The sequence below is a fragment of the Callithrix jacchus genome, chromosome 14 (genome assembly GCF_049354715.1).
Source record: "Callithrix jacchus isolate 240 chromosome 14, calJac240_pri, whole genome shotgun sequence".
Taxonomy (NCBI): Eukaryota; Metazoa; Chordata; class Mammalia; order Primates; family Cebidae; genus Callithrix; species Callithrix jacchus.
The window spans coordinates 7,783,781-7,796,165 of NC_133515.1; the positions used below are offsets into that span (position 1 = coordinate 7,783,781).

At 43.0% G+C, this 12,385-nt stretch overlaps 1 protein-coding gene and 1 pseudogene across 4 annotated transcripts in view; one reads left to right on the plus strand and one right to left on the minus strand.

The window, feature by feature from the left end:
• CNGA3 (cyclic nucleotide gated channel subunit alpha 3) overlaps nucleotides 1–12,385 on the plus strand; it is a 109,150-nt gene that overhangs the window by 14,555 nt on the left and 82,210 nt on the right. For 2 of the 4 annotated variants that reach the window (XM_035271644.3, XM_002757396.6), the window contains 2 exons: nucleotides 649–850; nucleotides 1,163–4,173. The gene's annotated coding sequence lies outside the window, so the exon portion shown is untranslated. The remainder of the gene's footprint in view (nucleotides 1–648; nucleotides 851–1,162; nucleotides 4,174–12,385) is intronic. The other 2 variants (XM_035271645.3, XM_078348700.1) reach the window with 1 other exon arrangement.
• LOC100399855 (G-rich sequence factor 1-like) overlaps nucleotides 1–12,385 on the minus strand; it is a 17,854-nt pseudogene continuing 5,469 nt past the window's right edge.

Genomic DNA, 12,385 nt, shown 5'->3' on the forward strand with positions numbered 1-12,385 from the left:
CTAGTCCGGGAATGGAAGAGGCCCCTCCCACACAGGGACAGGGCCATGACCCCAGTACTTCTGCTTTGTCTCACTGTCCCTTGGCAGATGGCCTGATGCTTGGCGCTGGCCCAAGGACACCTCAGGAAGGTTTAGTTCCCACTCTACAGATGGTCCAATTATCCAGAGGTTTTAGGGATGTCTATCTGCCTTCTGGAGATGGACAGGGGCCTTAAGACTTCGGTTGAGAACAGAATGCTCTGTCTCTTACTGTCTGGGCAGGGATGGCCTCCAGCTGCAGGAAGTACAGCAGCACCTTGACCTGCCAGAAAGAGTGGGAAAGAGGAGAGAGGCTCAGAGGGTGCTCACAGCTGGTGATCTTTAGCCCCCAAGTCCAGCTCAGGTGCTGGGTCCTCTGCTGCTGCCATGAAACCTTTACAGTGAGACGGGAGGTGGGGGTGTGGATGCAGACAAGGCATGACTTGGGGGGTTATTTTAAAGGTGCACAGGGCCTTGCTCTGTCACCCAGGCTGGAGTACAGTGGCTCCATCATGGACCAATGCAGCCTCTAACTGCTAGGCTCAAGCCATCCTCCCGCGTCAGCCTCCCCAGTAGCTAGGACTACAGGTGTGTGCCACAATGCCTAATTTTTCCTTTTCTCTTTTCTAGAGATGGGGTTTGCTGCATTGTCCAGACTGGTCTCAAACACCTGGGTTCAGTTATCCTGCCGCGGTCTCTCAAAGTGCTGGGATTACAGGCATGAGCCTCCACACCCAAACACTTGGGGCGGTTTTAAGCCCCCAGGAAGGTGCACCAGCAGGACCAAGAGGTGGCCTGGGCCTCCCCAACACTCTCATCCATGCAGACCTAGGCAAGTTTTTCTCTCTGAATCTCAGGCACCACCACAGACAATGCAAGTAGGAAGCTGGGCAGGGCAGGACTGGGGGTGTAGCAGGCAGAGGCCACCTCTGTCAAGTCAGGGTGGCATGGGCTGGCTAGAGCCTGTCTTCCCACATGTAGGTCATGACCTCCAAGGACCAGCTGTTGGTCATGGTGATGGGCCGCTGGGATTGGCAGAAAGCTTGCTCTCCTTCTCTGAGGCTGGAGCAGTGTGGGGCCAAAGACCATGGTGAGGTTGTGCAGGGACTTTTATTGACTGCCTTTTTCTTACCAACCTATGCAGGACTGAAGCAGAGGGTGCTGTTTCTATGCCACCACCAGGAAAGAGGCAGAGGGGCTGGACCATGCTGGAGTCCTCTGGGAGGGAGCGACCTCGACCCTGGCTGTGCTGCAAGCTGATTCCAGCCCCGGTACTTGTGGGTCTCAGCGGCCCAGGATGAGGGGTTAGCTCTGGGCTGGTGGGGAGGTCTCCTCCACAGTTGGGGAGTGAGGGAGTTGGGGGATTCAAGTGCACTGCTGGCCATGGCCAAAGCTCTGAGCTCTTTGTGAAGCCACAGTGCAGAGGGGAGAGCAGGGCAAAGAGGAGAGGCTGGGGTGGGGGTGGCAGTGGTGCTGGTCCCCAGCGGCAGTGAGGGACTGTAGATGGGTTGGGGGAAGAGGTCCTCGGTCTGATGTGCTGGGGGTCTGATGTGAGCAGAGGGGCACCCTGGGGCCTGGGTTTTTGTAGCCCTCCCTCGGCAGCCATGGGAGAGCTGGGCTACCTTTTCAGGTGGTCCAGAAGGAAAAGGAAGGTGAGCAGGTTGGCCTCCAGCCAGGACAAGGGCAGGTTAAGCATGGAGTTCTCCTTTGGAGTGGGTTCTGAAATTACTGCAGAAGGCAGTGGATTACTTCTCATGGTCACAACGAGCTGGAGACCTCTCCCGAGTTGGTGACACGGAGCACCCGGGACACCTGTTCCTGAACAGCCCAGGCTCGTCATCATCCTCACTCCCACAGTACTAGACCCCAATGAGGACCCTGTTAAGGGTGCCAGTGTGGGGTATGAGCCACCTGAATCCCTTTTCTCTGCCCCACAGGAGTCAGCATTACCTGGAGAACAGCAGCAGGAGGTGGCATGAGAGCAGTGGCTCATGGGCAGAGCTGCCCGTGGGAAACTGCAGCTGCCACCCCCTCCTGAGGGCAGCCCAGAGTAGTGGAGGCTCAGCATAAAATGAAAAAGGGGAGTAAAAGACACAAGGAGGTGGGAGGTGGGTGGCCCCAGCCCCACAAACTAAGCAGAGATCCTCTCTTCACCCCAGACTCCGCAGGGGCACCTCGGGTGGTAGACCAGGTCCTCTGTGCATGGGCCCAGGAGGCAGGCTTGCCCTAAGGATCATGCAGAGGATACAGGGCCACACACGCCAGTGCCCTGCTTAGACATCAGCTTCCAGGTTGACACGGGGTCAGGCCAGGTTTGATCCTGTGCTTGACTGGGCCAGGACCCGTGGCTAGAGCACCTGGGGACCCTCGTTCAGCCCTGGTCTGCTGGAAGGGTGAAAGCAGACTTCAGGACCCCACAGCACAACAGTGCTGAGCATTTTACTCTCTTGGTTTCCTTGAGGAATAGGACAAGGAGTCCTCTGGGGACAGATGAGGACTTACACAATGGCCTCGGTTGTGGCCCCTGCTTTCTGAACTTGATTAAAACACTGACCATGGCAGAAAGGACACAGCTTGGGTTCCCACACCTCACTTTCCACAGCCCCTAATGGCAGCAGTGCACATGGAGGAGACACCTTCTATGATGCCAAGGCCTCCAGTGCTCACCGATGCCCTCATCAAAGTTGGGTAGAACTTGTCAGTGAAGAAGGGCTCAGGCAGCTCATGGAAGCAGAGCTTCAGCCTGTCTGCGATGGCATGTACGTCCATCTCACTCATCATCATCGACACGTCCCTGTTATCTGGAAAAAACATAGAAATGCTGTGGCCTCCTTGAAGATACCAAGTGGCTCTCCTGTCATCCCTGCCTTGGCTAAAGCACTGTCCCTGCCACGCTGGCCACTGTGCGGGTCCCTCCCTGGCTTTGAGCAGCTCATCTTCCTCCTCCTAAGAGCTGTGCATGGTTCTGTGTCTGTGTAGAGATGATGGAGGGGTGTGTGCATCCCCATATTTCTCCCCTGCTTGGCCCAATGTGGTGTCCAGGAGGGGGCCAGTGCAGCAGGACTCAGAGCCTGCCTGGGAATTGGTTGGCTCTGCCCTGTTCATAGCAACCACACCGTACCAGTCTTCTGACAGCAGGAAGGCTGTGGGAGAATCCGATGGGTTTCAGTGTTTGAACCAGGGTCTTCCTTTGGATCCAGTTGGCCACTGGAGCTGACCTCCAGCCTCTGGAAGCTTTTCTGGCACCTCCTTAGGCAATTCTATTTCTTTCTCACTTTTAAAAGCTGTAATGGGTTGAATATCCTCATTTACTTCGTGTTCTTCAAAGACCATTTCTGGCTCAGTTATATACTTAGCAGTAGTAGAAGATGCCATTTTTTTCCCTTGTGAGAATCAACATGTGTTCGAACTTCATTCCTTTTGTTTGGAAATATCTCGATGTATTGATTGCCAATTTCTTTCCTGTGTTTCAACAGGGCTTGGTTGGCCATTTCTGGTTCTTCAAATTGCACATAGGCTTCCCCTGTTTTTTGTCTCCCTCTTTAGTCCATCACAAAAGTAATGTCAACTATATTCAGTCCTGCAAAGAAGTCTATGATGTCTTTCTTGTTGCAACTATAAGGAAGTGCTCTCAAACGAACCACACCATCATTTACCATAGGTGAAGATTTGACCTGCAGGCTCTTCATTAAGGCTTCCACATCTTCATTGTTTATCTCAGTTCAGTGAATCCCAGAGTAAAAAAGAAGAAAATCATTCCATCATAGTCGCAATGTTGAAAAACAACCATGGAGAAAAAAATATTGAAAGTTGCCAGCATAATAAACAACACATCACATAAAGGGGAATACTAATTAGAAACCACTGACTTCTCATCAGCACCTATAGAGGCAACAACTCTACAGTGGGACAACATCATTAAAGTGTTGAAAGAAAATAAAACCTCTGAACCAAAATTCCACATCAAGTGAAAATATCCTCAAAAGTGAAAGTAAAATCAAGACATTTGCAGATAAAAGGAAACCAGAATTTATAATCAGAAGAATTGCACTATAATAAATGCTAAAGGAAATTCTTCAGGCTGATGGGAATTGATAGAAAACAGAAAATCAGATCTTAAGGATGGGATGAACAGGGTCTGAAATAATTATCCAGGTGAATATTTTAAAATATTTTTCTCTTTATTTCCTTAAAATACATATAGATATAATACACATGGCAACTATGATGCAAATAGAAACAGGTGGGGGGTGAAGGGACGTACATGGGTGCAAGGCTTTTGCAATTATACATTTTGCATTTTGCAGATTTTAACTTCTTTCTCTCAACACGTCTAGAACAGTTAGACCAAAACCAAAAACCAGTATAGATTATCTCAACCATCTTGACCTGTACCCTAAATCCTAGATAATACATTTGTTTTCAAGTATGCTTGTCACTTTCACCAAGATAGCCATGTGCTTGACCATAAACCAACTTCCAATAAATTTAAAAGAATTGCAGTCGTACAAAGTATGTACTTGGCCCACAATGAAATTAAATGAAAAGCCAATAACAATAAGATATCTATGAAAATCTCAAAATATTTGGAAATGAGACATGTATTTCTAAAAATCCATGGAACAAAGAAGAACTCACAAGGTAAAATGACAAATGCAAAAATTAGTTATTTGAAATAAATCTACAATATAGACAAACCTCTAATCAGCAAGAAAAAGGAGAAAACATAAATACAAAGGGGTTATCACTGCTAGAATGCCTACAGACATTAAAATCATAATAATATTATAGACAAGATATTTCCTGAAAATTCAAAAATGAAGATAAAGTTAACCTTGAAAAATATAACCAAAACTGACATAAAATGAAACAGAAAGTATAAGTTACCTTGTATCTATTAAAGAAAGTTAATTTGTTTTCAAAACCCTTTTTACAAAAGAAGCTCCAGGCCCAGATGGTTAACTGGTGAATTTTATCAAATATTTCAAGATGAAATTATAGGCTGGGTATATATGGTGGCTTACACTTCTAACACCAGCGCTTTGGGAGGCTGAGGCAGAGGGATTGCTTGAACTCAGGTGTTCAAGACCAGCCTGGGCAACATAGCAAGACTCCATCTCTACAAAAAATAAAATAATTAGCCAGGCATGGTGGCATGCACCTGTGGTCTCAGTTACTCAGGAGACTGGGGTGGAAGAATTACTTGAATCCAGGAGGTTGAGGCTGCAGTTAGCCAAGATCATGCCACTGCATTTCAGCCTTGGCAACAGAGTGAGACCCTGTCTCAAGAAAATAAATAAATAAATAAGAAATAATAATCTTACACAAACTCTTTCAGAAAATGGGGGAGGAATTGGGGTAAAGGCCAGAAGTCAAGCAATGTAGACAGCCTCTAGAAGCTAGAAAAGATAAATAAATAGATTCTCAACCTGAAGCTTCTAGAAGAAGGCTGCCAACACCATGGTTTTAGAATTCTGACCTCCAGAAATGCAAGAGAATAAATTCATGTTGTTTTAAGTCACTTGGGGAAAAAAAAAGTAGGCCAGATTCACTGGCTGTCACCTGTAATCCCAGCACTTTGGGAGGCTGAGGCAGGCAGATTATTTGAATCCAGGAGTTTGAGACCAGCCTGGGCAACATGGCAAAACCTGTCTCTACTAAAAATACAAAAATTAGCCAGGAGTGGTGGCACATGTATGTCGTCCCAGCTACTTGGGAAGCTAAGGTGGGAGGATCGCTTAATCCAGGGAGGTTGAGGCTGCAACGAGCCAAGATCATACCACTGCACTCCGACCTGGGCAACAGAGCAAGACCTTGTCTCTAAAACAAACAAAAGATAAAAAAAAAAAAAAAAAGAAAGAAAAACTAAAGAAAATAAGGAAGAAGGTAACACTTCTCAACTTGTTTTATGAGCCCAGCTCAACTCAAATCTCAACAAAGAGTACAATGAAAGCAAATGAGTATATAAGCAAATAAAAGTCAGTAATGCCTGAAACAGAAGCTACCCTCATGGCCAAGTTAAATTCATACAATAAATAAAAGGCCATTTTAACAATTAAAACTCAATGTAATTCAATTAATTCCAGTTGAAGAGCTTTTCCCAATAGGTGCAGAAAAATGTATTTGACATAGTTCAAGATCCATTCACAACACAAACTTTCAAAAAAACAGGAAAAGAGAACTTCCTCAAACTGATCAAGGGCATGGTTATAGAAATGAGTCAAAGACAATCTCTGTGTTGGTATCTAGGTTGCTGATTTCTTCTGTATGAGACCTGTTAGCTCAAAGTCTGTCAGCACCAAACATAAATTTTTGCACATTCAACTACTTTTAAAATGCCCAACCAAGCATATGTACAGCCATTTATGTCCTGTGTGCTTTGCATACCCCATGAAATTTCACCCAGCAGCTGTTACCCAATGTTCAGATAGGGCCTTGATGTTGTAAGGCCTCAAGCCTCTGCTGCCCTTCAGGAGTCTCTAACAAAGACTCCCCACTATGCTGCTGAGCAAAATCACCAAGGCACCTCTTTCTGATCCCCTCTCTCTTGTCCTCCTCCTGTGGGTGGCCCCTTACCACAAGCCTCTGGGAGGTCTCATGCTACAAGGCACCTCACCTCTCATTCAACCCTGTCCAAGTGCCACCCAATGAAGTTTTATATATGTTACTGCCACGTATGGTGATAATGTTTTTCTTGATCAGTCCACAAATCCTTTGAACCCAATATAAATATCTACCCAAAAAATCTACAGGTATCATCATACTTAATAGTGTATCAATGAATGCCTTTTTGCTATAATTGGGAACAAGGCAAGGATGCCCACTGTGACTACTTCTATTAAACTTAGAAAGGTCCTGGCTAGTGCAATAAGGCAAGAAAAAGAAAAGGCATAAAGATCAGGAAAAAAAGTAAAAATATTTCTATTTGCTGGGTCATAATTATTCATATAGAAACTCCTAAGGCATATTCACTACTATTATTAGAATTTATAAGTGGCTTCAGCAAAGTCACAGGATACAAAGTCAATATAAAAAACTCAATTTTATTTGTATATACAAGTAGCAAGCCATTGAAAATAAAATCTTAAAATTTTTCATTTAAAAAAGTGTCAAAAACCACAAAGTATTTAGTAATAAATTTAGCCAAAGAAGTAACAACCTCTACCTTGAAAACTATAAAACATTTCTCAGAGAAATTGAAGAAGATCAAAATAAGTAGATTAAATCATGTTCACAGATTGGGGGAAAAGCACCATTATTAAGATGTCAATTCTCCCCTAAATCTCTATAGATTCAATGATATTCCACACATAGTTCCAGCAGGTTTGTTGACAGAAACTAAGAATCTTCTTCTAAAATATATGTAGAAACATAAAGGAACTAAAATTTCCAAAGCATTCTTAATAAAACATCACGAAGTTGGGAGGGTTTAACCTAGCTCATCTCAAGGCCTACTTTAAAACTACATTAAACAATAAGGTGTGGTTTTGGTGAAAGGATGCCATATAGCTCAACTGAATGAAAAATAGTTCAAAAACGGGCCCACACATATGTGGCCAATTGATTTTCAACAAAATTCCCAAGGAATTTGATGGGGGAAAGAATGTCTTTTCAATAAATGATAACTAGAAAAACTGGATATTCATATGGGAAAAAATGACCATAAACAATAAATCACACCATAAATAAAAATTTACTGGAAATAGATTAAATCATACACCTAAATGTAAAAGCTGAAACTACAAAATATTTTTTTTTATTGGATTTTAGGTTTTGGGGTACAAGAGCAGAGCATGCAAGACAGTTGCGTAGGTACACACATGGCAGTGTGCTTGCTTTTCTTCTCCCCTTCACCCACATTTGGCATTTCTTCCCAGGCTATCCCTCCCCACCTCCCCCTCCCACTGGCCCTCCCCTTTTCCCCCCAATAGACCCCACTGTTTAGTACTCCCCTTTCTGTGTCCATGTGTTCTCATTTTTCATCACCCACCTATGAGTGAGAATATGCGGTGTTTCATTTTCTGTTCTTGTGTCAGTTTGCTGAGGATGATGTTCTCCAGATTCATCCATGTCCCTACAAATGACACGAACTCATCATTTCTGATTGCTGCATAATATTCCATGGTGTATATGTGCCACATTTTTCCAATCCAGTCTATTATCAATGGGCATTTGGGTTGATTCCAGTTCTTTGCTATTGTAAACAGTGCTGCAATGAACATTCGTGTACATGTGTCCTTATAGTAGAACGATTTATAGTCTTTTGGATATATACCCAGTAATGGGATTGCTGGGTCAAATGGAATTTCTATTTCTAAGGCCTTGAGGAATCGCCACACTGTCTTCCACAATGGTTGAACTAATTTACACTCCCACCAACAGTGTAAAAGTGTTCCTTTTTCTCCACATCCTCTCCAGCATCTGTTGTCTCCAGATTTTTTGATGATCGCCATTCTAACTGGCGTGAGATGGTATCTCAATGTGGTTTTGATTTGCATCTCTCTGATGACCAGTGACGATGAGCATTTTTTCATATGATTGTTGGCCTCATATATGTCTTCTTTCGTAAAGTGTCTGTTCATATCCTTTGCCCACTTTTGAATGGGCTTGTTTGTTTTTTTCCTGTAAATCTGTTTGAGTTCTTTGTAAATTCTGGATATCAGCCCTTTGTCAGATGGGTAGACTGCGAAAATTTTTTCCCATTCTGTTGGTTGCCGATCCACTCTAGTGACTGTTTCTTTTGCCGTGCAGAAGCTGTGCAGTTTCATTAGGTCCCATTTGTCTATTTTGGCTTTTGTTGCCAATGCTTTTGGTGTTTTGTTCATAAAGTCCTTGCCTACTCCTATGTCCTGGGTAGTTTTGCCTAGATTTCCTTCTAGGGTTTTTATGGTGCCAGGTCTTATGTTTAAGTCTTTAATCCATCTGGAGTTAATTTTAGTGTAAGGTGTCAGGAAGGGGTCCAGTTTCTGCTTTCTGCACATGGCTAGCCAGTTTTCCCAACACCATTTGTTAAACATGGAATCCTTTCCCCATTGCTTGTTTTTGTCAGGTTTATCAAAGATTGTATAGTTGTATGTATATTGTGTTGCCTCCAGTGCCTCTGTTTTGTTCCATTGGTCTATATCTCTGTTTTGGTACCAGTACCATGCTGTTTTGATTACTGTAGCCTTGTAGTATAGTTTCAAATCCGATAGTGTGATGCCCCCCGCTGTGTTCTTTTTGCTTAGAATTGACTTGGCTATGTGGGTTCTCTTTTGGTTCCATATGAAGTTCATGGTGGTTTTTTCCAGTTCTGTGAAGAAAGTCAGTGGTAGCTTGATGGGGATATCGTTGATTCTGTAAATTACTTTGGGCAGTATAGCCATTTTCACGATATTAATTCTTCCTAACCATGAACATGGAATGTTTCTCCATCTGTTTGTGTCCTCTCTGATTTCGTTGAGCAGTGATTTGTAGTTCTCCTTGAAGAGGTCTCTTACGTTCCTTGTGAGTTGTATTCCAAGGTATTTTATTCTTTTTGTAGCAATTGCGAATGGCAGTTCGCTCTTGATTTGGCTTTCTTTAAGTCTGTTGTTGGTGTAGACGAATGCTTGTGATTTTTGCACATTGATTTTATATCCTGAGACTTTGCTGAAGTTGCTTATCAGTTTCAGGAGTTTTTGGGCTGAGGCGATGGGGTCTTCTAGGTATACTATCATGTCGTCTGCAAATAGAGACAATTTGGCTTCCTCCTTTCCTATTTGAATACCCTTTATTTCTTTTTCTTGCCTGATTGCTCTGGCTAGAACTTCCAGTACTATATTGAATAGGAGTGGTGAGAGAGGGCATCCTTGTCTAGTGCCAGATTTTAAAGGGAATGCTTCCAGTTTTTGCCCATTCAGTATGATATTGGCTGTTGGTTTGTCATAAATAGCTTTTATTACTTTGAGATACGTTCCATCAATACCGAGTTTATTGAGGGTTTTTAGCATAAAGGGCTGTTGAATTTTGTCAAATGCCTTCTCTGCGTCAATTGAGATAATCATGTGGTTTTTGTTTTTGGTTCTGTTTATGTGGTGAATTATGTTGACAGACTTGCGTATGTTGAACCAGCCTTGCATCCCTGGGATGAATCCTACTTGATCATGATGAATAAGTTTTTTGATTTGCTGTTGCAATCGGCTTGCCAATATTTTATTGAAGATTTTTGCATCTATGTTCATCATGGAAATTGGCCTGAAGTTTTCTTTTCTCATTGGGTCTCTGCCGGGTTTTGGTATCAGGATGATGTTGGTCTCCTAAAATGATTTGGGAAGGATTCCCTCCTTTTGGATTATTTGAAATAGTTTTAGAAGAAATGGTACCAGCTCCTCCTTGTGTGTCTGGTAGAATTCGGCTGTGAACCCGTCTGGACCTGGGCTTTTTTTGTGTGGTAGGCTCTTAATTGCTGCCTCAACTTCAGACCTTGTTATTGGTCTATTCATAGTTTCAGCTTCCTCCTGGTTTAGGCTTGGGAGGACACAGGAGTCCAGGAATTTATCCATTTCTTCCAGGTTTACTAGTTTATGTGCATAGAGTTGTTTGTAATATTCTCTGATGATGGTTTGAATTTCTGTGGAATCTGTGGTGATTACCCCTTTATCATTTTTTATTGCATCTATTTGGTTGTTCTCTCTTTTCTTTTTAATCAATCTGGCTAGTGGTCTGTCTATTTTGTTGATCTTTTCAAAAAACCAGCTCTTGGATTTATTGATTTTTTGAAGGGTTTTTCGTGTCTCAATCTCCTTCAGTTCAGCTCTGATCTTAGTTATTTCTTGTCTTCTGCTGGGTTTTGAGTTTTTTTGATCTTGCTCCTCTAGCTCTTTCAATTTTGACGATAGGGTGTCAATTTTGGATCTCTCCATTCTCCTCATATGGGCACTTATTGCTATATACTTTCCTCTAGAGACTGCTTTAAATGTGTCCCAGAGGTTCTGGCACGTTGTGTCTTCATTCTCATTGGTTTCGAAGAACTTCTTTATTTCTGTCTTCATTTCGTTGTTTACCCAGTCAACATTCAAGAGCCAGTTGTTCAGTTTCCATGAAGCTGTGCGGTTCTGGGTTGGTTTCTGTGTTCTGAGTTCTAACTTGATTGCACTATGGTCTGAGAGGCTGTTTGTTATGATTTCAGTTGTTTTGCATTTGTTGAGCGGTGCTTTACTACCAATTATGTGGTCAATTTTAGAGTAGGTGTGATGTGGTGCTGAGAAGAATGTGTATTCTGTGGATTTGGGGTGGAGAGTTCTGTAAATGTCTATCAGGTTTGCTTGCTCCAGGTCTGAGTTCAAGCCCTGGATATCCTTGTTGATTTTCTGTCTGGTTGATCTGTCTAGTATTGACAGTGGAGTGTTAAACTCTCCCACTATTATTGTGTGGGAGTCTAAGTCCTTTTGTAAGTCATTAAGAACTTGCCTTATGTATCTGGGTGCTCCTGCATTGAGTCCATATATGTTTAGGATCGTTAGCTCTTCTTGTTGTATCAATCCTTTTACCATTATGTAATGGCCTTCTTTGTCTCTTTTGATCTTTGTTGCTTTAAAGTCTATTTTATCAGAGATGAGAATTGCAACTCCTGCTTTTTTTTGCTTTTCATTAGCTTGGTAAATCTTCCTCCATCCCTTTATTTTGAGCCTTTGTGTATCCCTGCATGTGAGATGGGTTTCCTGGGTACAGCACACTGATGGGTTTTGGATTTTTATCCAATTTGCCAGTCTGTGTCTTTTGATTGGTGCATTTAGTCCATTTACATTTAGGGTTAATATTGTTATGTGTGAATTTGATACTGCCATTTTGATGCTAAGTGGCTGTTTTGCCTGTTAGTTGTTGCAGATTCTTCATTATGTTGAAGCTCTTTAGCATTCAGTGTGATTTTGGAATGGCTGGTACTGGTTGATCCTTTCTATGTGTAGTGCCTCTTTTAGGAGCTCTTGTAAAGCAGGCCTGGTGGTGACAAAATCTCTGAGTACTTGCTTGTTCACAAAGGATTTTATTTTTCCTTCACTTCTGAAGCTCAGTTTGGCTGGATATGTAATTCTGGGTTGAAAGTTCTTTTCTTTAAGGATGTTGAATATTGGCCCCCACTCTCTTCTGGCTTGTAGCAGGCCGAGAGATCTGCTGTGAGTCTGATGGGCTTCCCTTTGTGGGTGACCTGACCTTTCTCTCTGGCTGCCCTTAGTATTCTCTCCTTTATTTCAACCCTGTTGAATCTGACGATTATGTGCCTTGGGGTTGCTCTTTTTGCGGAATATCTTTGTGGTGTTCTCTGTATTTCCTGCAATTGAGTGTTGGCTTGTCTTGCTCGGTGGGGGAAATTTTCCTGGATGATGTCCTGAAGAGTGTTTTCCAGCTT